This window comes from Oryzias latipes, chromosome 23, assembly GCF_053564925.1.
Source record: "Oryzias latipes strain Hd-rR chromosome 23, Olatipes_Hd-rR_3.1".
Lineage (NCBI taxonomy): Eukaryota > Metazoa > Chordata > Actinopteri > Beloniformes > Adrianichthyidae > Oryzias > Oryzias latipes.
The window spans coordinates 21,287,488-21,310,444 of record NC_136259.1 but is presented as its reverse complement, the minus strand read 5'-3'; the positions used below and the strand labels follow the sequence as shown (position 1 = coordinate 21,310,444).

Sequence of the window (22,957 nt, the reverse complement as noted above, 5' to 3'; positions counted from 1 at the left end):
CTACTTGGCGTCTATCTTCTTCGCTGGTATGTGTGCTAAGCAAGGCAGTTTTGTGTTTGAGCGCCCCCAAGTTGTGTTTTACTGTAACTTCAGAAGCTCCAGACAAGTGTGCAAAAGCGCCAGTCTCATTGGTCGAATAGATTTCGACGCGATGCGTCGAAAAAAAAAAACGAACCCGAGGCGTTTTTTTTCTTTTGACGCTTTGACGCGTGGCGTTTTTTCGCGTCGGTGTGCACACTCTCATTGGTGCCCTTTGTTTAGTCACGAGGTGTTAAACTCGTCCCGGTGTGAACGGGCCTCTACTCAGCACTGGTGTACCACCCTTTCCCCTCCTCTCTTCACTCACAACTACAAACCTTAACCAAACTCCTTAAGTTTGCAGACGACACAACAGTGATTGGCCTCGTTTATTTTCTGAACCGCAAGTAAGACGACTCAATGTCTGAGGCACTGGGTTTCGATCATTGTGGGTGTCGCCCATTTCATGACGTCAACCTAGAGTTGGCCTCGGCAGCGTCCATGAAAAGCAAACAACGGAAGAAAACAACATCCAAACTTTTACAAAGATGGATGTGCATACTGTACATATAAAATATAAGCGTTTAGCCGATCAGCGTTAGCTCCGTGGAGAAATTGTGTGTGTGTGTTAGAATGGGGGTGGTGCTGGCAGCACAGACTCTTCCTGGGATGGCTGATTCTCACTCATCTACGTCAGCTTGTTTCGTGGGTTGTGAGGGGCTGGTGCTCAGAGTGCAGGTCTTTAGAGGAATGCTCAGAAATGTGTGAATGGATTAAAATACCGCTTTGGGGTTTTTGTTTTGTTTTGTGAGAAAATAACATTATAATACATTGAAAAGCTCAAAAAGTTGATTTTGCATGATATATAGGCCCTTTAAGTGTCGAAATAGCTGGAATATCCTATCGCACAATGTAAAACCTATTAAAGTGGTTCAGGTGAATATTGAAAAAGAGTCATTAATGGTGTTCATTTAGTCGTATGGCATTTTAAACCTTTTCATTTCTCCTGCAGGACGTCAGATTTCCTCAGAGCAGTTCTTACTTTGACTCAAGTGGCTCCGGGCTTAATGGAAAATCTAAGTAGAAAGATTTTAGTCAAGCAAACTAATTACAAGTGTTTCAATTTAAATCAAGCCAACTCTATATTATCATGTCTACTGATTGTCAAGTGACCTCATAAATGTGATAAATGTGGATTTTTAATTTTACTTTTACAATATTAACATTGTGAGGAACTTAACTATACCCTATAAGTGTTCTGTGTCACTGGGGGGGGGGTTATCTAACGCCTGACGAAGTGCTGTTTTCACACTAGGAGGAGATCGGAGGCAGAATGAAGTCACCCAAAGCACTCAATCAGGACGGCAGTCTTATGACGTGACGAACAAGGCCATTTCTCTTTGTGTGGACGGCGAAGAATTTATAGAGGCGGTCTGACATCACTACACGGGGCTTTGTGGACAGAACTAATGGTGCACTTTATTGATTGAGTGTCCTGTAATCTGTCAATCAAGGCCAACACAGCTGTGGCGGTGTACCGGTGTTGCTCTTAGGGTCATCTGCAGCCATCTGCCACCACAAACACATCGAGGCTGTGCTCCACTTTTAGCACCTCGAGAAAAAACAATCACGCCAGGAAGACAGAATGACAGTGACTTAGATCAGCTGGCAGGTAGCCGGAAGAAGGGAACTAAATTTTCCAATTGCTGTAGTTGTTAGTGTGGAGAATTTAATTCCTACTTAAATGGTTTAGGCAGGTGATAAATTACCCGTTCAGGCTCCCATCCATCCAGCCAGGATTGTGATATTTGGTTGCCAATTAGCTTAACAGGTCGCTTTGCAATTTGTTACACAAACAGTAAAATCCTTTCTGAGTCTTTCCTGTGACCCAAATCTGATCAGATGTTTTCCAGTGAAATCGTCAGTGAATGGAATTCGCATTAATTTAAAATTATGGGCAAGTTATGTTTTCCTTGAGTCTTACATGCATGCTAACGTGTTAGGATGCTGGCATGTTAGCATCCTTCCATGCGAACACACACCAATGATGTCAAAGGCCGCATTTACACTGCATGGTTCAAGTGACCCAATTCCGATTTTTTCCTCTCATGTGGCACAGATCGGATATGACCTGTGAGCGTGTAAGCAGGACAAAAGCGCACAGATTTTTTTCTCAGAACGGAATCAGGCCTCACTCATATGTGGAAATAAATCGGATACGAATCGGATACGTGCATTTGCGTGTGCCATGTAAGCAGACAAATCGGATATTCCCCAGTAAATGACGTCAACTCAGGACACCACCAACTGAGTTCACATGACTTATTATAGGTGATTTTGTGCGCTGATGTTGCTGTTCGAGGACAGCTGGAGCCCCATCAGCATGTTACCTTTCAGCCTCAGGCTTCAGACCGTAGTCAGAAACTGCTGTTATTTCCGGTCCGGTCCAGGTCAGGGCGCAAACGGTAACTAATGAAGCGGGACACCGTTGCTCTGGAACAGGCTAGAAGCCGTTTATTTCTTTGCTTGGATCAAACTGTTAGGACAGCACAACGTCTGCAAACACTTCCTCGTTCAAAACTCAGCGAGAGCACATAAGCCGGCCGAGCAGCCCTTCTTTTTCCTCTCCTGCGCATCCCCTCAGGAGGGCCCAAGGCAACGCCTCCTTCCCTCGCTGCGTTGTCTCCATGACAACCGCAATCATACAAAAGTCCAAAGGAGGTCCGCGGAAGGCGGAAATGCTGCTTCGTAGTCCTCAGAGCGTCTATGTTTGATAGTTTCAGCATTGTATATTGTAAATGCAAAATTCGGATACGGGTCACTTTTAAAACATGATGTAAGCGGGTCATCAAAAAAATCCAATATAGTCAGAAAATCGGATTTGGGCATCAAGACCTGCAGTATAAATACAGCAAAAAAGTTACTTTTTAAAAGTAAAAAAACATGTTTTATAAATCCAAAACAATCGGTTAATTCAGGTTTTTTAAGATTTTTCTAATCCTTAAGATGCAAAAAACCTTTGTTTTTAAAGATATTTTAAGTTTTTGGTGATAGTTGAGAAGCATTTCAAATAAGGTACATTTTTACGAAGTTTAATACCTTTTATTGTGTTTTTAAATTGTACAGTGTTCTTGAGGGCTCTGCAACGTGCTTTTAAATAAAATGTATTATTAGCATTAATATATTAATATATAATACGTTTGTCCACAGTATCATCAAATTGTGTATACTTTGTTGCATTACAGAAAAAAGTTCCTATTTTTTACGTACTCATGTAGGAATTTTGGTTAGTCTACTTGGTATGAATTTTTACAGAATTTCCATAAGCTAAAGCTGTAATGTCTTTCTCTCTTTATAACAGTAACTTTTCAACCGTTTACATACTTTTATCTTCTTCTGACATGAAGAAAAGCAGCTTTGCTCCGTTATTCAAGGCTCTACGTTAGTACTGTGTTGGATATTGGTGCATAGCTGATATGAAAAGCCGTTATTCTCCTCATTAGAATCGGCTGATTGTCTTTGATCGGGTGAGCGGTCAAAGTGTAACGGTTGGTCAAAGAGTGTGTTTTATTTACTGTAGGTGTGGCTGGGCAATAACAGTGAAATAAAAAAAATGGCTGTTTTAAAACATTTTCTTTGTTCCAGTCGATAAAATTTTACTCCGAATAACAAAAACTTGATTATCTGGAATTCTTTTTTATTTTATATAAACAGTCCATGCAGAAAAGAAAATGAAAAGTCTGTCTGTGGTTGATCATTATGGTATCGACTGCTTTGCACTCACTTTTCCATGGATCAACACAGTGTTTTACATAACTCTGTGGCTTGGCTAGATGCTCTAGGCGCTCCTTCCCGCTCTGTGGCTCTGCATGTTGTTGTGTCTGCTCCCTGTTTTTTTTTTTTTTTTCAGTATCTACCTCTGCTGGAATTTGGATCACTGTTGCTCATTGTCTCGTTTCTCTGCCTCTCCTCTGCCGGTCCTTTGGCTCCCGTCCCCACGGATCTCCTGTGCACATGGGCTCTTAACTCCCCCATTTTCCGCCCCTTCTCTCACATCTTCCCTGTGGTGTCTCGCTGAGTGCCGGGCAGGCCGTCCCTGGAGTGACCTTGGAGGGTATAATGAGTTCCTGATCATGAGCCAGGAAACCCGATGTTGAACACCACACCCCGTCACCCTCCCCCTTAACACAAGCAACACACACAAACAAAGTGAGGAAGAAAAAAAAAAGTGGCTACACAGCTTTCCTACGCCCGGCCCACACAGAGAAATAGTATTGGAGAGGCAGGGCAGAGGTTCAGATAAAAAGAGCCACAGAACTTATTGCCTTTACCCCTGACAAACAACTACCAGACCTCCAGAGTAAAGTAAGTGGATTCTTTCTTTGTGAGTGCAGGCGGACGTATATACTTGAGCAGCTATGTGAGCCAAAAAAAAACTGTTGGGTGAAACAGCTTTTGTGCAAAAACTTTGATTTATGGAGGCTGTGTAAGGTGTACTCTGAATTTCTCTGAAAAACTTCACAAAAGTTACTTCAAGTCATCGTGCAAATGTTTTTGCACCTGTGCATCTCTGTGGAGACTTTTGCCCTTGGTGAAATACTTCTGTAGACGTGGTCCTAATCCCTTTTTTTGTTGTTGTTGTTCTTCCCATTTAAACATCACATTGTTGTCCCCTGAAGGCTGTTGAGACAAGATAATAAATGTGTAAAAAATAGTAAAAAGTAGTTTAAATGCTGAGAATTATAACTGCAGATGGAAAAATGGCTTGTGGACAAACGGGGTAAACAATTGGACCCAATAATCCAAGCAGCCACAGGCTTTGGAGTGTGGCGTTAAATCATTAACAGGGTTGTTTCCTCAGTGATTAGACTTCAAACATCCATATGTTTTGTTTAATATAGCTATCAGCCAAAAATGTGCAAGCCCAATTAAGTCAGCATGTAAGCTGGTTGAAGTGGACCGCTTTTTCCCAGGATGTCGTAATTTAGGTCAGGCCTGACTGGAATGACAAACCGTGGAGTGCTGCATTGTATCGGCACTATGTGATCAAGTAGACCTTCTGCCTGCGTTGCCATGGCTTTCCTTCAGCCTCAGCGCAGCAGCCCGAGTCAGAGCAAACTCTCTGTCTTATGGGCATTCCTGTGGCAGACAAAGGCTCTCTCCAGTTCATTCTTGCTCAAAATGAGGTGGTCGCTTCATTTCTTCAGAATCAGCACACGGTGTGGTCCTAATGAAAGAGCGGAAGGGAGATTAAACACGATGTGGAGATGAGCTGAAGAAAGCTTGTAGGAAGTTAGAACACAATGCGGGTGAAGATGGACAAAAGCCAGCAGGGGCGAGCTCTGAGAAATCCAAGATGGCCTCTTGATGGCCTAATGCTACGTTCACACGGGGCATGTGTCGCGCGGTCTTGAATGCACATTCTTAAACATCCGCAAAAAGTTTTCACACAGGACTGTCGCTACACGATTCTTGCACATGTACCTACAGGTTGAAAAGGCTTCATGCAAAATGTTAAAATCTCCTGCAATTATTAATTTCATCTTTATGATTACCAAATCCCAGGCCCTGATTGGTCAAAATTCAATTGGTTTAACTTTTAATGCACGTTCAATGCTCATTTCCACACCCGAAAACTGACTTAAAAACTTGCGTGGCAACGCATGAATGCAAGAGTTTTGAATGCAGAAGCGTGAAACGTGCACTCGAGCACTTTGACTTGTCATTGTGAGCGGTTGCTTGAACGCGTGTCACCGAGGCCGGTGTGAACGTAACATCAGGGAAACCCAAATCCTTTTCTCTTGTTACTTCAGCACGTGATTTTGCTTATACGTCAATGCGTTTTAACACAAAAGCCAGTTAATTTCCTTCTGTGTCCTCACAAATGATTTTGGGGGGTGCTTTCTCCATCAACGAGAAAAGCAATAAGGCATAGAATTGGGCTTCTAGGGCCCTGAGAAGTCCACTCCAGGGGGGTGGGAGACATTGTGAAGGGAGCCAGTTCTCATCTATAAGGCACAAGTAGGTGTGAGGGAAAGAGGAAGACCGCAGGGGGTGTGTGGACACACACAAAGATCCTCCCATTGAGGGGCTGGTTTATTTTTGTGGGTATGCACTGACCCTTCACATGTGGGGTGAACTGAATGGGCATTGATGGGGTCCTCAGGGCCCTGATAGAAAGGGAGGGCAGCATAAAGAGAAGGAGATAGAAGAAAGGAGGAGGGGACGGATGCCAGGAGAGAGGCCTGTCAAGGAGCACGGATTCAGATGGAAGCCATTCTGAAGAGAATTGACAGAAAAAGCCGAGCTGGAGAAGGCAGTTGTGCTCCATAGGAGATTGTTTGGATTCCCTTTTTGTCCTTCTTGTCCATCGAACATCATAGGCTGGAAGAATTACAACAGCACCAACTGACAATTCAAGAAATACCTCAAAAAGGTTCCACCCAAGAAGTTAAAGTAATTAACTGAAGCAACTGATCCAGCCCAGGTGTCTCTTCAAAGGCACTTTTACCACCCTGGAGTGATAAACTTAATGGTTTGTGAACTTTCTCTGCATTTTATGGCCCTTACTTTAATTATATACCATTTAAATGTCCACTATAACCTATCATCTCCACCAGCACTACAGCATGTCGTTAAGATGTGGCTCTACCGTCTCAAGATCCATAAACTACTTTCTTTCCATCTGTACATTTCGATCAATTGATGCATAAATCTTGCATGCTGTTTGGCACTTCCTTTGAAGATACTCAGGTCTCTTGGCATCAACAGAACCTCCCAGGAAATGACGGAAACTATAAAGGGAGCCACCAAGTTGAGGCTTTTAGGTTCAAAGATTGTTCTCACGTCCCCTGAGCTTCTCATAAAAAGTCTGACCCACTCTTTTATTCAGCTGATGAACAGCGACCATCTCCTGAGGCTGTTTATTAATCGTGTGTGAAAAAGCGGACCTTTTCACAGGGACGCCCAACGAACTACCTCTATATAGTCAAGGTGAGAGAAAGCCACAAACCCTCTAAGGATTGAGTGTTGTCGCTCCCCATTCTCTGAGGAAACACATTCAAAGCATTACTTAATGTTTTCTAGCATCCAACAAGTTTATACTAAAGTGTTGTTACAACTTTCTTCTTTCTTAAAAAAAATAAATCTAAATTTTCCACCCCCGTTTGGCTTCAACTGACGTTTGCTCCTAGGAGAGCTAATAATAATCCGAGGCTTTCAGCCATCATTTTTAGAGGCCATAAGGCACGTCAGGCCGAATCCCGCTTGGCTAGCAATCAAGAAAATCCATATCATTTTTGCTGATCCTGTCTGCTTTTTTACTACCACTGTCTACCATAAAGTAAAAAAAAAAAAAAAAAAGCATAAGTGCATTGTACTGTACATGTAATCAACCCATAACAACCTGAGCTACCCCACTACCAGCACCTCCAGATGGGTCCCAGTGGATGAGCTCAAGGCAACCTTCGTTCCCAGTACGTTTGCAGTTTTCATTTCACTATAATGAGTAGTTTCATTAGTGCCTCGTTCAGCAGCCACCTACATGAGCACCAGTACTGACAAATTCACTCCAGACCTTCCAAAAGTGAGCAAACCAACGAAGCAATGGTTTCATGGTTGGATGCAGGCTTCCTTACCTACTGAGGCAGTTAACGTACTACTGCGGGGTTATTCTTAATTGGATGCATGAAGTTGGTACTTTGTTGTCATATGCATTGTTTTTTTGCCACAATGAAATTTGAACAAAGTGAGATGTCTCACAACTATACAAATGAATAAGTCTGGTTTTGCCGAAATGCAAAAGCCACAGCTGAGCACAAGATTAGCTGCTTATTTGGAAGTATAAACACATGATTTCAATTATAAAGTAGCTTTAAAAAGCTGTCAAAACCTGCCTAGCTCTACGTGGAAAAATAATGGACTCATTGTACTAGTCTTGCTGCAAACAACAGCAATCAAACGCATGTGAAAACTGGCAAATCCAAATCCATATCAAGGAATTTCTTCTTTTATATCCAAATTTGTTTGCATTTTCAATAATTGGAGGATCTTTCAGAACTGCGGCCTCCTATGTAGGTGCATGTTTTCTTTGTTTTAAAACGTAAAACAAACTTTGACTTATTAGATTTTTAGGTAGGTCTGTTTTCTTTGAAGGTCAAGTGATTTTTGGTTCCATAAGTCTTGTGAAAAATCTGGAAAAAAGATTTACATCCCTGGCCACACCTTACGCACCATTATTCAATAAGTTCAAGTCACTTAACTTTCAGGAAATCAATACTCTGCTAACTTCTACATTAGTATTTAGAGACATTTCTAATACTAGTTGGCTTCCACACACATTTAAAAATGACTATACTCATAATTGCCAAATTCACCACCGTTAACAAGACAGACTGCAAAATGACCTTCTACAAAACTAGTCGAGTGCACCCAAACCACAGAATACTATTATTGATACAACGCAAACTCTTTGACTATCTACAAAACGAAATCCAAATATAGACCTTTAAACAAATATTTGTTGTAACTCAGTTACAAATGATTTTTGTGTTTAATTGGCTCTGTTTTGTTGGTTGGTTTCAACAAAAACCTTTCTGGTTCTTTCTCCTCCATGCACATTTCCATATGATGTAAATGCTAGTTTTAGGTTAAGTTCTTTTGTAGTATGCTATGATTTCATGTATGTGCTGAAAAATGTAATCAATAATGGATAGACAACACACGTTCCATGTTCTACACTCTTCGACCGTTTACGTAATCACCGTAAATCAGCTGATTCTGACACGATACAAAAAGCTGCTTTTCTCTGCTTTAGAATCCATTGGAATTTCTTTAGTTGTGTAAACAGTTGAAGAGTTACGGTAGTTCAGAGAACATCAACGTTCGGGTGTTGAAGGGTTAAAGTCACACTGCCAGCCGTTTGTTGTTTATGTTTCAGTGCATTTCCTCACATCTCCTTTTGTAGATAAAACTAATTTTCTTTCACTAATGGACTCAGATTGCCACCTACAGATGCAAGCAGTAACGACGGTTATTCGCTCTGTATCTCACTGAACACAGATCTGCAGTAAACAGCTGCTTTCACTTATTGTCCTTCCCCTCTTCAACTGTGCCAGTGTGAAGAAGAAAGCTGGAATAGTTTTCCTTGAAGTTACAGTACAAACTCAAAGCCTGTAGACTTTCTGCATGTTTGCCCACCTCCCCCAAAGTTTCTGTGAAATTAAGGACTAATGGATCCCACCCCAACACCTTGAATTCATCAAAACACAGCTAATACTTAGTGACAGGTTTGGTTGATGTTATAATGGTTAAGTTTACCTTTTTAGAGGAGACGTAGTGTTTGTAGAAGGAGAGTAGCTGTCTAATTTGTCAAAAAAGGAGAACTGAACAGACAAAAAATAAACAATTTACACAATTATATAGATAGATTTCCTTGTTGTCCTCTTCTACTGACTCAGAGGTGGACTTGTTGGTATTTTTTGGCAATTTTATGCTGTATAATTCAGGGGATATTTATCTTAAATTAATGAACTGATGCTGGAACACTAAGTCCCAGACCATGACACTAACACCCCCATGTTACACTGTTAATATGATGTTCTTTTTGGAAATCCTGCATTTGTTTTGATCTGGATGTACAAGAAACATCTAATACACAACATTTTGTTGAATCGATCCATAGAATATTTGACTAAATCAATGTTTTATTGTCTTTTTAAAGACTTTTATTATTTAGTCTGAGAGCTTTTGTAGCCCTTGTGCTATCCTAGGCACTTTAACATTGGGAGTTGGGTCATCTAGACCCACTAGACAGTACGCTGAACCTTTTTTCTTCAATTATTTGTGATCTTCACTGGTGTCCATGGATTACACGAAATCTTTCCACCGTTATTCACCTTTGTCATGGTAGGGAGAACACGTCAATGTAAGTGTGGGGTCATCTAAGATAGCACAAGGGTTAAAACAGTAACAGATTGGTTTTCTGCATCTTTTTTCCTATTAAAAATCAGATTAGCAATTGAAAACTTTGATTCGTATTTACATCAGTGAATTCTGTAAAATACTCATGGTTTTGGTAATCTAAATTATTTAGCAAAATAACAAAAATATTGTAGTGGACGAAATACAGTCCGGGTAGTTCTAGTATTTTGAGACACTGGAGTTTGGATTTTGTAAACACTTCACTGTTGTAAAGTGTTGCATATCAGCTACTTTCCTCCACTTCGGAATCTGCTGGAAATTATTTTAATAACATAAACGGTTGAAGAGTTACAATAATCAAAAAAACTGTAAACACTGGAGGTAAAATTCCAGTTTTAAAGGGTTAAGCCAAATAAAGCCAGTCATTTTGAGGAAAATTGTGAGAGAGGGACTTCAGAATTTGTGTGTTCAGGCTTCAGTGTGTGAAACACATGGGAGTAGGATGTGTTTGTACACAACCACAGAACACAGGGATAAGCTCCACACAATATGAGCATTTTTTTCTCTTTAAAAGCCATAAAATTCAAACAAAGTCACATTCAAATTATTGTTATTTTGGTATAAAGCATGACCGATGCCCATCATCGGTCATCAGTACGACTCCATTTAGCCTAAAAGGTACTCTGTGGAGGCGGAGATGAATGCATCTTAACCCCCGGCGTTTTTAGCAATATTAAAATCACTTTCAGAGAAAGAGTTTTATGGTTGGTGTAATTGTGTGTGGGTTTGACTTCCCTGCAGCAGGTCCGTCCCGCTCACCGAGGAGGCAGCCGTTTTTTATGATGCAGCCACTGATGTCTAATGGAAAGTTGAATTGATTGTGAGCATCGCTGTGGAACACGGTCGGTTTCCGTGGTCGCCCTGCTGATTGTTGGACCAGTGATGTACTCTGCTTTGCTCTTGCAACTCAAGCTTTTTCCATGTCAGTAGTAAGCTGAAAAAGGAGATCCGTCTGGGATTCATGCTAATAATATGATGGGGCAAATAAGTAAGATAAGATTTCCATCCCTTTGCTTTAAATTAGCAGTTACTAGGTTGCTTTTGGGGCTAAAGCTTCAACATTTAATGCCAAACTAATTTTAAACGGTGCACAAAGCCTTTTTCTCCCAGAGGGGGGTGTCTAATCCTTGGTTAAATCTCAGCAGGTTTTAATCAGACCCATTGGAGGCTTTTTGCAGCTTTGGGATGTCTCGACGTTGCTGTAGGGCATTGCATTCCCTAGGAAAAAAATATCTATTTAAAAAACTAAACACCTCTGATGGATGAATGGAAGATTAAATTACTTCCCTTCGTGGTTTTGCACGGCTTTCAGTCCAACTACCAATAAATAGAGAGCCGGATCAGTAAGGATGAAAACTTCACCAATGGTTGAAATCCACACGGACATGAAATAAATGAGAAAGAAACAAAAGAATGATCTGCCATTTATTGGTATCTGCAGCTTGTCAGAGAGCTGGTCTGTCCAAACAAACAAGTAACAGAGGAGGAAGCCTCATTATAAAGCCCCCCCCCCCGTCTCCCTCAGAGTCCACATTCCAAGTGATCATAAACACCAGGTCGGGCTGTGAGATCGTCGGCAGGAGTTTGGAGATTGCGGCGGTTCACATGCTCGCTGGTTCAAGCAGGAATCAGCATCCTGAAAAACAAAAGAGGACTGTATAAAGCACGCTGCTGAGTTCTTGGATCTCTGTAGATCTAGATCAGCGGCAACCTGAAAGGTTGAAAACAACCACGATGAAAGCAGTTCTGTGAAGTTTGTCCCATCAGATCACTGTGATCAAATGAGAAAAACAAACTCCCAAAAAGCTGCTTATTTGTTTAATTTTCCCGTAAAAGTCTTATAAAGTCACCTTAAATAGATGTAATCATTTTAGTCACAGTTGAGCCATTATCCTACTTTTTGAGGTGATTTACAGTTTTCAAAGTAAGATCAGCTCGGCGTGCCTCTTTAAAATTTTTAAGCTAACATTTCCTTATGTAACAAGATAAATAAAGCATTCATTCATTTATCTTCTTAACCGTTTTGTCCCTTTCGTGGGTCGCGGGGCTGGCGGAGCCTATGCCGGCCACTTGTGGGCGAATGCAGGGGGCATCCTGGACAGATCGCTAGTCTGTCGCAGGATAAACAAACTAAACTCTTTAAAGACCCACTTCATTTGAAAATTGTGTTTTTGGTGTTTTTAACGTGTTCTTAGGGCAGTTTTCTGACAATGGAGAACATGTATAAAAGAATTAAAGATCAGAACTGCATTCCTGAGTATTTCTTTATTTAAATTGAAATGAATCAGGAGCAAAATGCAGTTTAAAAAAAGCTCTCTCCTTTTCCTGCTCTTACTCAGTTTTCACTGATCCCTTCTTCTCTGGGACTAAGTACTGTGCATACTTATGTCCCCAAAAACTACAAGAAACAAGGAATGTACAGTTGGAATTATAAAATCCTCAATTGTAATTTATTGCGAGCCATGCAAAATATTTACGCTGGCCGCCATTGGCAGGTGTGTTTTATAATAAAGGATTTTTTTGTGTATATATGATATACCATAGTATGTATCTTTTCTCGTCAAAAGTAGCTTACATGTCACAAAAAGGCTTTGTCTATGTAGGTTTAAAATAATTCAGTTAAGAAAATCTGATGCCCTTCTAATCAAAATGTTAGTTTGACCCAACGCTGCCGTCCTTCCATCTTTTATTTCAGGCTTAGACGGCCCATAACGCCTGCAGACAGAGGAGCTTGAGCTGTGACAAGGACATGAATGCACACCAGCTTGCAGCAAGAAATCCATATTGCTGCTGGGAACTGAACAGTGGATTTACTGCACGGATGACTGCCTTCTCTTAACACCCTGCAGATGTGTCAATCACTGGTTAACAAAAACGGGCCTTTTTTACCATATTTGTGTATTTTTTGGTACTTGAAACGATCAGACGCAGTTGACACCATCAACCAAATGGCTTAAATGTTCGACACGTGGAAGAAAGCGTGAACACATGCTACTGCACTAGGACTGAACTTTCCTCTGACGCCCATGATGCTCAGCTGCAAGTTCAAAGGTCACATTATCGCTTTTGGCTTTACCGAGAGCCACTTGGTACAAGTCCCTCATCCATCCCGTTAACCCCCCCCCCACACACACACACACACATCTAAGCTGTCACAAAACGACTGCTAGTGTTTTCGTAGCCGCAGAAACTCTGGCTTTAACTTTGACCATGTCTTTTTAATGCAGCAGTAGTTGTGAAATTCATCACTTTGGCACAATTAGAAGCTAAGAATATTTATGCATTGATTGGAACTTATATTTTCTTTATGGTTTTAATGCTCATGCGAGGTCAAAAAAAGTTGGTCAGCTTTTTTTTATAGTTTTTTTTTTTTTTGCCTTTTATGTTCTGCTGGAGAAGCAAAGACCTGGGTCAGGCTGGCAGGTGGAAGAATATTTCATTCATGAGAGAAAAAAAAATATAGCCAACAGAATCATAGCGAGTCTTTTATAAAGAGGCATAATTACATAACATGCAGCAGCTGTAGTTATCTGAACTCAAAGCAGGTGTGAACACTTGACTGCAGAAATTGTGAGACCACTGTGGCTTTTCTCAAGAAGGAAGAGATGAAAGAAAATCAATCTTTTATTTAGATTTGTGGCTTTAACTTGAACCCTTGCCTTGTAATCCTGTTTTCATATTCAGTTTTTTAATTATAAGTATGCCAAAAACTTGTATCCTTTAAATAAAAATAAAAAAAAACATTTTTTGCACTTAAATTAGATTTCTATAGTTAACTTGTTAGATAACTATGTCTCAAGATTAAAGATTCTGGACACATAGATGTTTGATTGAAATTTAGCGCATTTATATAGTGTCTTTGAGCTGCACAACACAACAAATAAAAACAGGATGTAATTGGGGGGGGGGGGGGGATTTGGGACTCAGTTACAAATAATTCCATAGGCTACACCCCATTTTCGAGAAAAATAAATCACTTTAATTTAAGGATCACTAAGTAAAATACCGGTAGTCTGAAATCCCATCTATGGAGAAGGGGAAAATGGCTTGAGAAAGTTGAACCATTTTTTACGAACTTTACATTTGTAAAAAGCTACGGACTCACCGGGCATGTGACGTACATTTTAAAAGCACGTTTAGCACTAAGTGTCCACACTGATCAAACAGGGAGGAGTTTTTCTACCTCTTACTAGCACATGTCTTCCACCTACAGTTGGAAGAGGCTTGGTGTGAAATGTCAAAGTGGTGTAAATTTTGTGAATCTTGCTCCAGGCTATTTCTTTCACAGCTCTATTCTACTATATGAAAGACTTGATGTAATTCATGTCATATAAAAGGTTGTAGAAACTTGCGCAGCTAAGTGTGAACATGAGTGTTTTGAACACAAAAGTCCAAAACGTGCATCTGTGCATATTTACACCGACTTTTCATTGGAATTGGTTGCCCCTTGATACTTATCATATAATTTGTTCTTCTGTGGAAGGTAAATACCAGGTTTAAACTCTATCAAACAATTCTTTACCATTGTCTTTCCTTGAAAAAATTCCATGTTAGAAAATGTAAAATTAACAGATCTCTGTGCAAAAGCAAGTGTGTGTGATTCATCACACTAGACACCACTTTGCTAACCTGTTGGTCTCAGCTCTGCTAGCTCTGAGACAGACCCCTTCTGATGATGCGTTTTTACAATGGTAATCTTGCTATCGAATATCCACCTGACTACCAGAGGGAAAAAAAAGTTGCTCAGTCAAACCTTCTTTTAAATCCACCAAAAACTACAATTCCCAGAGACCCACCCCTTCACATTGTGTTTCAACAAAAAACCTCAAATATTCTCTGTAGATACCAAAAGAAGTTGATTCAGGAGTATGCATTGTTAGTAGTCATTAGGGGCCCATACCATGATGCTACCACCTCACGCCGTATTCACGCTTAAGCAATTATGTTTTTGGTCAACGCAATTGATACCAGTTGTTAATTCTACTAGTATTACTCTTTTTGGTCAGTTGCTTTTGGTCACAGTTGATCATGTTTTGTAAAATAACAAAAGCTTTTTTGAACTACCGTTACTCTTCAACTAATTAAAGCTATTCAAACGGATTCTGACATGGAAAAAGTGTATTTGCGTCAATACTGGTGCTAATCACCTGATTTATGTTGATTGCGTAAACACGCCACTACTGTAAAGGTCTGTATAGCTGCTTTATCCAGCATTAGAATCCGTTGGAATTAGGTTGATAGCGTAAACCATAGGTGCCCAAATCCAGGCCTCTGGGGCTGGTGTCCTACATGTTTTCCAACCATGCTGCCATTGAAGCTCCTTATTGGCCAAACACAGTTGATTCAGTTATTTAACAGCAGATAAGGTAGGGTTTCTGGAAAACTAGCAGGAAGCCAGCCCTCAAGGCCTGGATTTGGTCACCCCTGGCGTAAGCAGTTGAGCACTTGCGGTAATTCAAAACACGTCAACGTTACAGTGTTAGAGGGTTAAATAGGTTTGACATAACAAATATGTCCACCCAATGTAACGGCATTCATAATAACCTTACATTGCTCTCCCAATAATCACAGTCAAACTCAGAGATTCATTTACTGGGATCTTCCATTCTTCCTGTCTAAGAGGACATTTGGTCATGTCACTAAAAGTAACAGAAACCATCTAATCTGAAATGCTTGTGGTCATATTCATCTCCCCAAGCCATTGACGTAATTGCAGACAAGCAAGCTCCAACCAATATTCCAGCATGATAAATGAAGTGGTGTGGATGCCGTGTATTGAATTCCCATCTGGGCCTGATGTAAGAGGACCTCAGGCGGTGGATCTCTACACGTGTCCTCCACACCAACTGCTCTATACTTTTCCTCTCTATCAAGCAGGATGTAGAACTTTTTTATACTCTTTTTGTGATGGACACGTTATTTTATCGAATAGTTTGTCTAAACAGTTAGCTCCCTTTTTTTTTTGTAAGGGATTCCTGCCTTGACAGGTTATACTTGTACTGCGCTTCAAAACCGACAAAAACAAAGACGGCGCTAATAGAGGAAGGAAAGGCTCCATGTTTACCTTTTGATTTGATGCGTTTGGGTCAAATAAAACCCAAAAACAAATCAATAAAAAGCTAGACAAAAGCTATGTTCGAGACAAATCTGGTATGTCCAATTTTCACAGCAAAACAGCATTCTTTGACAGCTAGAAATAAAACTGTCGTTGGGTCCTGAAGTACAGTGTGTTGCCAGAGATGGTTGATCTGCTGAGGATACAGATGCAGCAGGAAGTGAGTGATGCTATCACTGAAAATAAAATAAATTAAATTAGGAGGTTTTTTTGGTGTTTTTTTTTTTTTTTTTTTACAAAGGATTCCTGCAAGACTTCAACTTTTATGGCTATTTGGAGAGTTTTAAAGCCAAAATGTTCCTCCATGTCTGTGGTTTAGTAATCTCCCAGCTGACCTTTTATTATGTTTTTTATTTCTTTTCTTTATCCATTATAGGTTTTATCCTTCATTGATAGTTGTGGAATTTGCTGAAGAAATGAATACATGAAATAAAACGGAACGTTTTAAAAATCCCACAGATTCCCCATACTTCACCTTTTCATGATGTGTCTTTGTTTTTTCATGACTGCTATTATGAAGGATTATAAGTAACTTCCTGTCTGACGTGTGCTTCACAAATTTGGGCAATGCATGAACTCTGATGTAAAAAGACATGATTCACGTCATTGCAACTTATTAATAATATGTTATTATATTGGTAGTTCAGGATGGGTCAACTCAGATTCTTGCATGTATGGAACCCAAAAAGTAACAAAATGAAATACTTTTTTTAACTCTTAACCACCATATGTACTGTGAGTGTTTAAAATAAATTCCTGGAGTTCTTTGGCATGGAAGGTCTCCAAACTAAAGATCTTCTAAATATACCCTTTTTAAAATAAATACTTAAAGATATCTGTTGAAACAAATTCCAACTGTGTTATTTAGACTCTTCATATTGACAGATGTGAATGAACTGACCCAACAAAGATAAGCCAAAAGGATGAAAGATTGTTTAGAATTGGAAAGTTTGGGGGGGGGTTCTTAAATGCACTACTAGGTGCTATTTGGACACATCAGTGTTAAACCCGAGGTCATAGGGTGCTTCAGGTCTTTAACCATCAGGTGACCCATTGGTGGTGCACGGCCCCCGGCCTGTGACCAAGTGGGCCACTACTCCACAGATCCCCCCTCCGGATCCAAAGCAGCTTGAGGCTTTCTCTGTAGCCTCAGTTATGTTTTTGATGACTCTTCTGCACATCTGACCTTTTACCACAAGGAGTTTGATTGTGCGTGCAAGTGACTGGCCAGTAAAACCTTGGCTCCCTACCTCAACTGGTTTGCAGCGGACTTTCCAGCCTTCCCTCGGTCATTCTGACACTATCAGCTTATTTGGCCCGCTTGCGTTTATTGGCGTCCTCCATTCTATCTTTCCAGGGGACAGTGAGCTAGACCAGAATCACTTCCTTGATGTCTCTGATGTTAACTCATATGTCTGGGCAGAGTGAAGTGGCCAAGATGTATTCTGGGAACTTGAGCTGTCTTCCTAGTTTTCTATAGTGGTGAGAAGCCCTCCTCCAGCCTTGGCCGCTGTGGTGCCTTCTTCCCAGCTCTAAAAAAGGGGATAGACTAGGCACTCAGGATCTGGTCGTGACGCCAGCGATACCGTCCTTCCCCCAAGGCCTTTCGCCGCCAACTGAGGATACGCTCTAGGGTGGCTTTCTTCTTGCACAGCTGGCATGCCGCGGTGTCTGATAAACCCCAGCGCTGCAGATTGGTTGGACTTGGGAGTACATCATACACAGATTGGATAATGAACTTGATGTGCTGGCATTGTCCCACCTTTGTCCAGGTGCCTTGTTGGTACACCGCCACCATCTTGTTCCGGCGCTCTTCCTCCATCTCTGCTCTGATCTCACCCTGCACCATTTGCTTTCTCTCCCTTCCTCTAGCTTTGTCGTAGCTGGGTTTTAAAAAGCTACCTAGTCGTGCCCGGGGTACTATGCCAAGTAAATTAACAAATGTATGACATAAATGAAGGGAAAATTAATGGATTGCTATTGTAATCTCTCATCAGTATTCCCCCCATATTTACCGGGTTTAAGGACCAGAGACACCAGCAAATATGCAGACACCTCAAATATAGAGAACTACCCTCTCCCCCTGTGGCCAAAGGATGTCCAGGAATGATCCCTCCTCATCAAAAACCCCTCTGAAACATTTATGATGCTTTGTAAAACAAATTCAAAGAAGTAGACAGTACCGTAGTGTACTTTATACTGCACATTAGGAGTGTCGCTCTGTCCCTCTGAGCCTTAAAACCAAGAGTCTGTGCCTCCTCCTTGACTAGTTTAGTGCGAGAGGGCATCGTCTTCCTGGAGAGCCCGGTTTCATCCATCATTCAGTCATCCGGATAATAATTATTCTCTGCTTGTCAGGATATTTTCCGGTCGTTTCTTAGTCAGCTGATGTCATTTCTCCATGCAGGGCTACAAACCGATAGAACCAGCTGTTGCTCAATGTGAAATATTTTTTAACAGCCGGCAAAGCTTCTAAACTAAAAAACCATGTTTCAACTAAATATTTTTGATTATTCATTAATAAGTGAACGATTAAATAGTCACAAAAAAAACTTCACATGTAAGACCTTCTTTGGGTTTACATCATCTCACACCAAAAAAAAGACAAGTGTGAAGCGTCGACGTGTCTGATGGGTTCCAGCCGTTGTATTTCATGCCTGTTTCAGGGAATACATTTTGATGGGCTGCCATGGTCCAGGCATCTTTAACAGTCCTGACAAGCCTTTGTTCTTTGCCCGCTTTTATGTTTGATCCCCCAACAGCCCACAAGGGGAAACTCTGTCAGCTGTGAGTTATTATAACCTCTCTGTCTGACCGACTTCTAACGGGTTTGGACAGTTGAGCCACAGAGTGAGCACAGATTAAGAAAGAAACAAAAAAGAAAATGTTAATCCAAAAGTTTTAACACTTGTTTTCATGCCTTTCTTCATTTATATCACACTTTGTAACAGGTTAGGTCTTCCCCTTCTTGTGACAGCTTCACAACAACTTTAACCACTTTTATGTAGATGTCAAAGTTAAGAAGGATGCTCTAGTGTGGGCCTGAATCACGGTGAGGAAATCAATGTGAAATTGAGCAGAAAAGGCCACTTCCATACTATTTGAGGCAAAGAATCCCTGCTCAGTGTGTCCATGAAAAGATGGTGGCTGTCATTAAAGGCTCTCCCTGCAGCAGAGGTCAGCACCATCCCAGATAGATCAGGAGAGCCCTCTGCTGACAGTTCAATCAAAAGAATAGCTGTACTAGCCCCCTGTTTGCAATTTTGTGCAGATAAAAAAGTAGACTGCCTAAATAGGTGTGATGGTTTTCCAAGCAATTACTCTTTTTTTAAATTCTTTTGAGAGAATAAATCGGGAACTAAATTCCAGTCTGTTATCCCCTCCGCTTAAAACCTTAATTTAAACACCCCTGCAGTTCAGGGAAAGATGTGATTTAGAGATGGGAAGGGGGTAAAAACTTTTAGAAGTTTTACCACAACTTTAGCTAAAACGTTGCTATTTTGTGTGCGTCTGCTGAGAAAATTATGATTTCTTTTCCTCAAAAATGCTGGAGATTTTACCACAACAGTTAAAAATCAATGTCCTACAGTGATATGCTGATTTTCATAAACAATCAAAGTCAGATGTTTATCTTGGAGTATTTACAAGTGTTGTTTTTGCTTGTGTGCGATTTGCAAATTTAGTTTAACAACAGCTAAGTCTGATTTAGTTGATATTTAGTTTAAGACTAAATAATAGCCCTAGAAAAAACTTGTTTTTATGTGCTGAAAACAGACATGGACTTTGAATTAGATAAAGTCTATTAGAATGTGGAATACCAGATAATTTGATTTTTCTTTTTTTTCTCATTTCTGTAGCTTCTATACATGTTAGTAATGCAAGACTCATGATTTCGCTAATGATTGGCGCTGTAGCTGCAAAAGTACTAAGAACTGCATAGTTGATAGAATTGTAAAACGCAGGATTAGGACCTGGTCTATGAGAAATTATGATAAAGTCTATTAACAATCTGTTTTAGGGTGTATTCAGACTGGAAAGTCAGAATGTTGAAACGAATGTCGCAGAGGGACTTTTCAAGCAAGTTTGAAATAACTGTGCCAGTCGTTACAGGACAAAGCTCCGCCCCCAATGCTGTTTTAACACTGGATGTGCTCAAAACAACACTAAGATCAACATTAAGCAACACTACAGATTTTGCTGTGTAGCACATGCATGACAATGGCACGTTTATGTTCTGTGACATCTCTAGAGGTGGCCATATGAGGCTAATGGAGTCTTCTTCCTTTCTTTTAGGAAGCATGATGCACAGTTCTTAGCATCTGATCTAAAGCCATTAAAGTTTGTCTTGGTGTTCTTGGAAGTTTATAAAAGAAAAAAAAAATCAGTCTAAAGTTAGTGTAAACTTCTAAATGTGCATGCAAAGGTGGGCCTGGGAGGGATAACATATTAATTTCTAATGTCTTTTCATTGATTACGTTTGACTTATTTTTAAGTGCAGTGATGTTCAATAGAAAGCATATTTCTGAGTAAATAATTGCTGTTTCAGTCTATCAAACAAATATTCCTCAATGTTTATGCTAAAAATCTTTTTAAAAGTTTCTGTATTTAATTGCAGTTTATTCGTTTAGTTCCGAGGATTTCTTTAACTGGTGACCAAATGATTTCAATTACTTTTTAAATGCTGCTTTTTCCTTTTTTCATTGCGATTCAGGCTTATCCTCCTCCCCACCTCGCTTCTGTCTATCTGTCTTTGCGCATTAAGCTGCCAGAGGTACATGAGCATCGAATCACTGCAGGGAAGAGAACAAATCCCTCCCGACCAAAGCAGCAGAAAGACTATTCCTCACGCTGCACCTAAAACTTCCCGCTCCCTGCAGGGCGTCCTCTTGTGAGCGGCATGCTGGAGAATATAAATCAAGCAAACATTTGAAGGCAGTGATGAAAATTGAATGGGGGCGGGGGGTCAGGATGCCAGTCCACTAATCAGCACACCTGCTTCCCGCGTTTTTGGTGCAAACTGAGCGGTCACCGGCAGGTGGCTGAAAATAGCCCGTGGTGACGGCCTCCTTTTCAAAATCCCACACATTGATGATTAAAAGCTCTAGACTCGTTTGCCTGGAGCCATCTCCGGTAAAACCGGATGTATGGCCGTGACTCAAGCTGCTGTAGAGTTTGAAAATCAATAGAGCTTTTTTTCAGACGTTACTCGTGGGGGGCTTGACTGGTCGAGAGGGTGGGACAAGTGTCTCCTCGATGCTGGACTGTAAGTATTTCTCCCCGTTGCTTCTGTGTGATCTGAGGTGAGCCTCAGCCTGGAGGGAAATTCACTCCTGTTTGCCTCTGTGAGGCTGGCGTAATCTGCAGTCAGGCTTTGTTTTGCTACCGCACAGGCTACAAGAGGTGGTGGTGGGGAGGAGAGGCAAGGGGGGGCTGCTTCAGAGCATAAAGAAATCATACAGTCTTTTTGTTGTTCACCACCAGAGACTCCATTGATCTGCCTGTACATCTAAAACCTATTTTAAGAAGGTGTGGAATAAAGCAAAAGCACAGACAAACAGAATGCAGTTCTCAGGAATAACGGGTAAATATAGACGGCACATTCACTACATGTTGGGTAAAGTTTTTGGCGGCGGGGTGACACTAACGCTGTAAACACAACCTTCAGTTTCCCCAAAAAGTGAGAGGAAGAACTGTCAAAGCTGTCCAGCACTATTTGTTTTGGTAACGTGAACAAACATGATTCCCCCGTGCAATGCCGCGCGTTGTCTTTTTGCTGGTGTCAGACAGCCGGAAGAAAGAAAAAAGCATTTTGTTGTGTCCTGTGTACATCATTGGGGGGGGGGCTTTGCAAGTCAAATTAAGAATGGGAGCAGATCCTGGGAGGATGTTCTCATAAATCCACTGGCCCCTTCTTTACATCGTCTTTTGTAGATTACATTAATAAACAGATCACATTAATAAAAGGAGAGTCCTGAAAATAGTGATAGTTAGTGATGTCAAACACCAAAGCCTTAGTTACAAGCACCCGTGCCATGGGTTGACCTGTGCGGGTGCTGTGGGTTTTTGGGTTTTCTAGGTCCATGGAGAGGAGTGGTTGCATCTTTAAGGCATAGGTCATAAAATTACACGCAGAACAATGGTATGTTCCCTTAAGTATATTATGAAATACTTGTATGGGTACTTTTAGTTGCTAATACTTATGGTGTACAGGTGGCTTTGCCTTTACACCACATTCTATTTGTTGGTAAGGAGCATTTATTGGCCCCTTAATGACCGTGAAAATGCCACATAGGAATTGAAAAGGACGCTATTCATGGATCACTGCCAAATCCAAGACCCTGGTTGGTCAAAGTTTAACTGGTTTAACATGCAATGCGCATTCAGTGGCATAGTGTTTCGTTAGCAAAGCCTGAAAACAATCTTAAAAACTTTCATAAGCAAGACTTCTGAATGCAGAAGCTCAAAATGCTCATAAACGTGCGCTCACAAGGACTTTTCAATGGAAGTGACCTCTTGAAAGTGCGTAAACCTGGTGTGAACATAATTCTAAGCAGTACGCAAGGACCGTGTACTTATCACATGTACAGCACAGACAGGTTCCCTGCGAACTCCACAGGATTATGGGGGATAATTAAGCAAAATCTGTATGATACGCCTGTATCTTACCATCGTCTTGGGTGTTTTTTTAACTACGACCCGCCGCTCGCAGCATGCCCGTAGTAAAAATGTGCATGAACAGTTTGGCTATACGGCCTCACCAAGTGGTCTTTGATATTTTTTGTGTACCCACCTTCCTGCCCCGTACAGGTTTGCCCCGTAAGGGCTGTTGTGACTAAGGCATAA

General features: G+C 40.9%; 1 protein-coding gene and 1 long non-coding RNA gene across 2 annotated transcripts in view; one reads left to right on the top strand and one right to left on the bottom strand.

Annotated features, from left to right (window-relative positions):
• The first annotated feature begins 4,226 nt into the window (after positions 1–4,226).
• ptn (pleiotrophin) overlaps positions 4,227–22,957 on the top strand; it is a 50,560-nt gene continuing 31,829 nt past the window's right edge. Inside the window, exon 1 of the mRNA XM_023952508.2 lies at positions 4,227–4,383. The gene's annotated coding sequence lies outside the window, so the exon portion shown is untranslated. The remainder of the gene's footprint in view (positions 4,384–22,957) is intronic.
• The window catches only part of LOC144989448 (uncharacterized), a 31,122-nt gene continuing 19,570 nt past the window's right edge, over positions 11,406–22,957 (bottom strand). The window contains exon 2 of the long non-coding RNA XR_013653634.1: positions 11,406–11,635. This is a non-coding gene — a long non-coding RNA (uncharacterized LOC144989448). The remainder of the gene's footprint in view (positions 11,636–22,957) is intronic.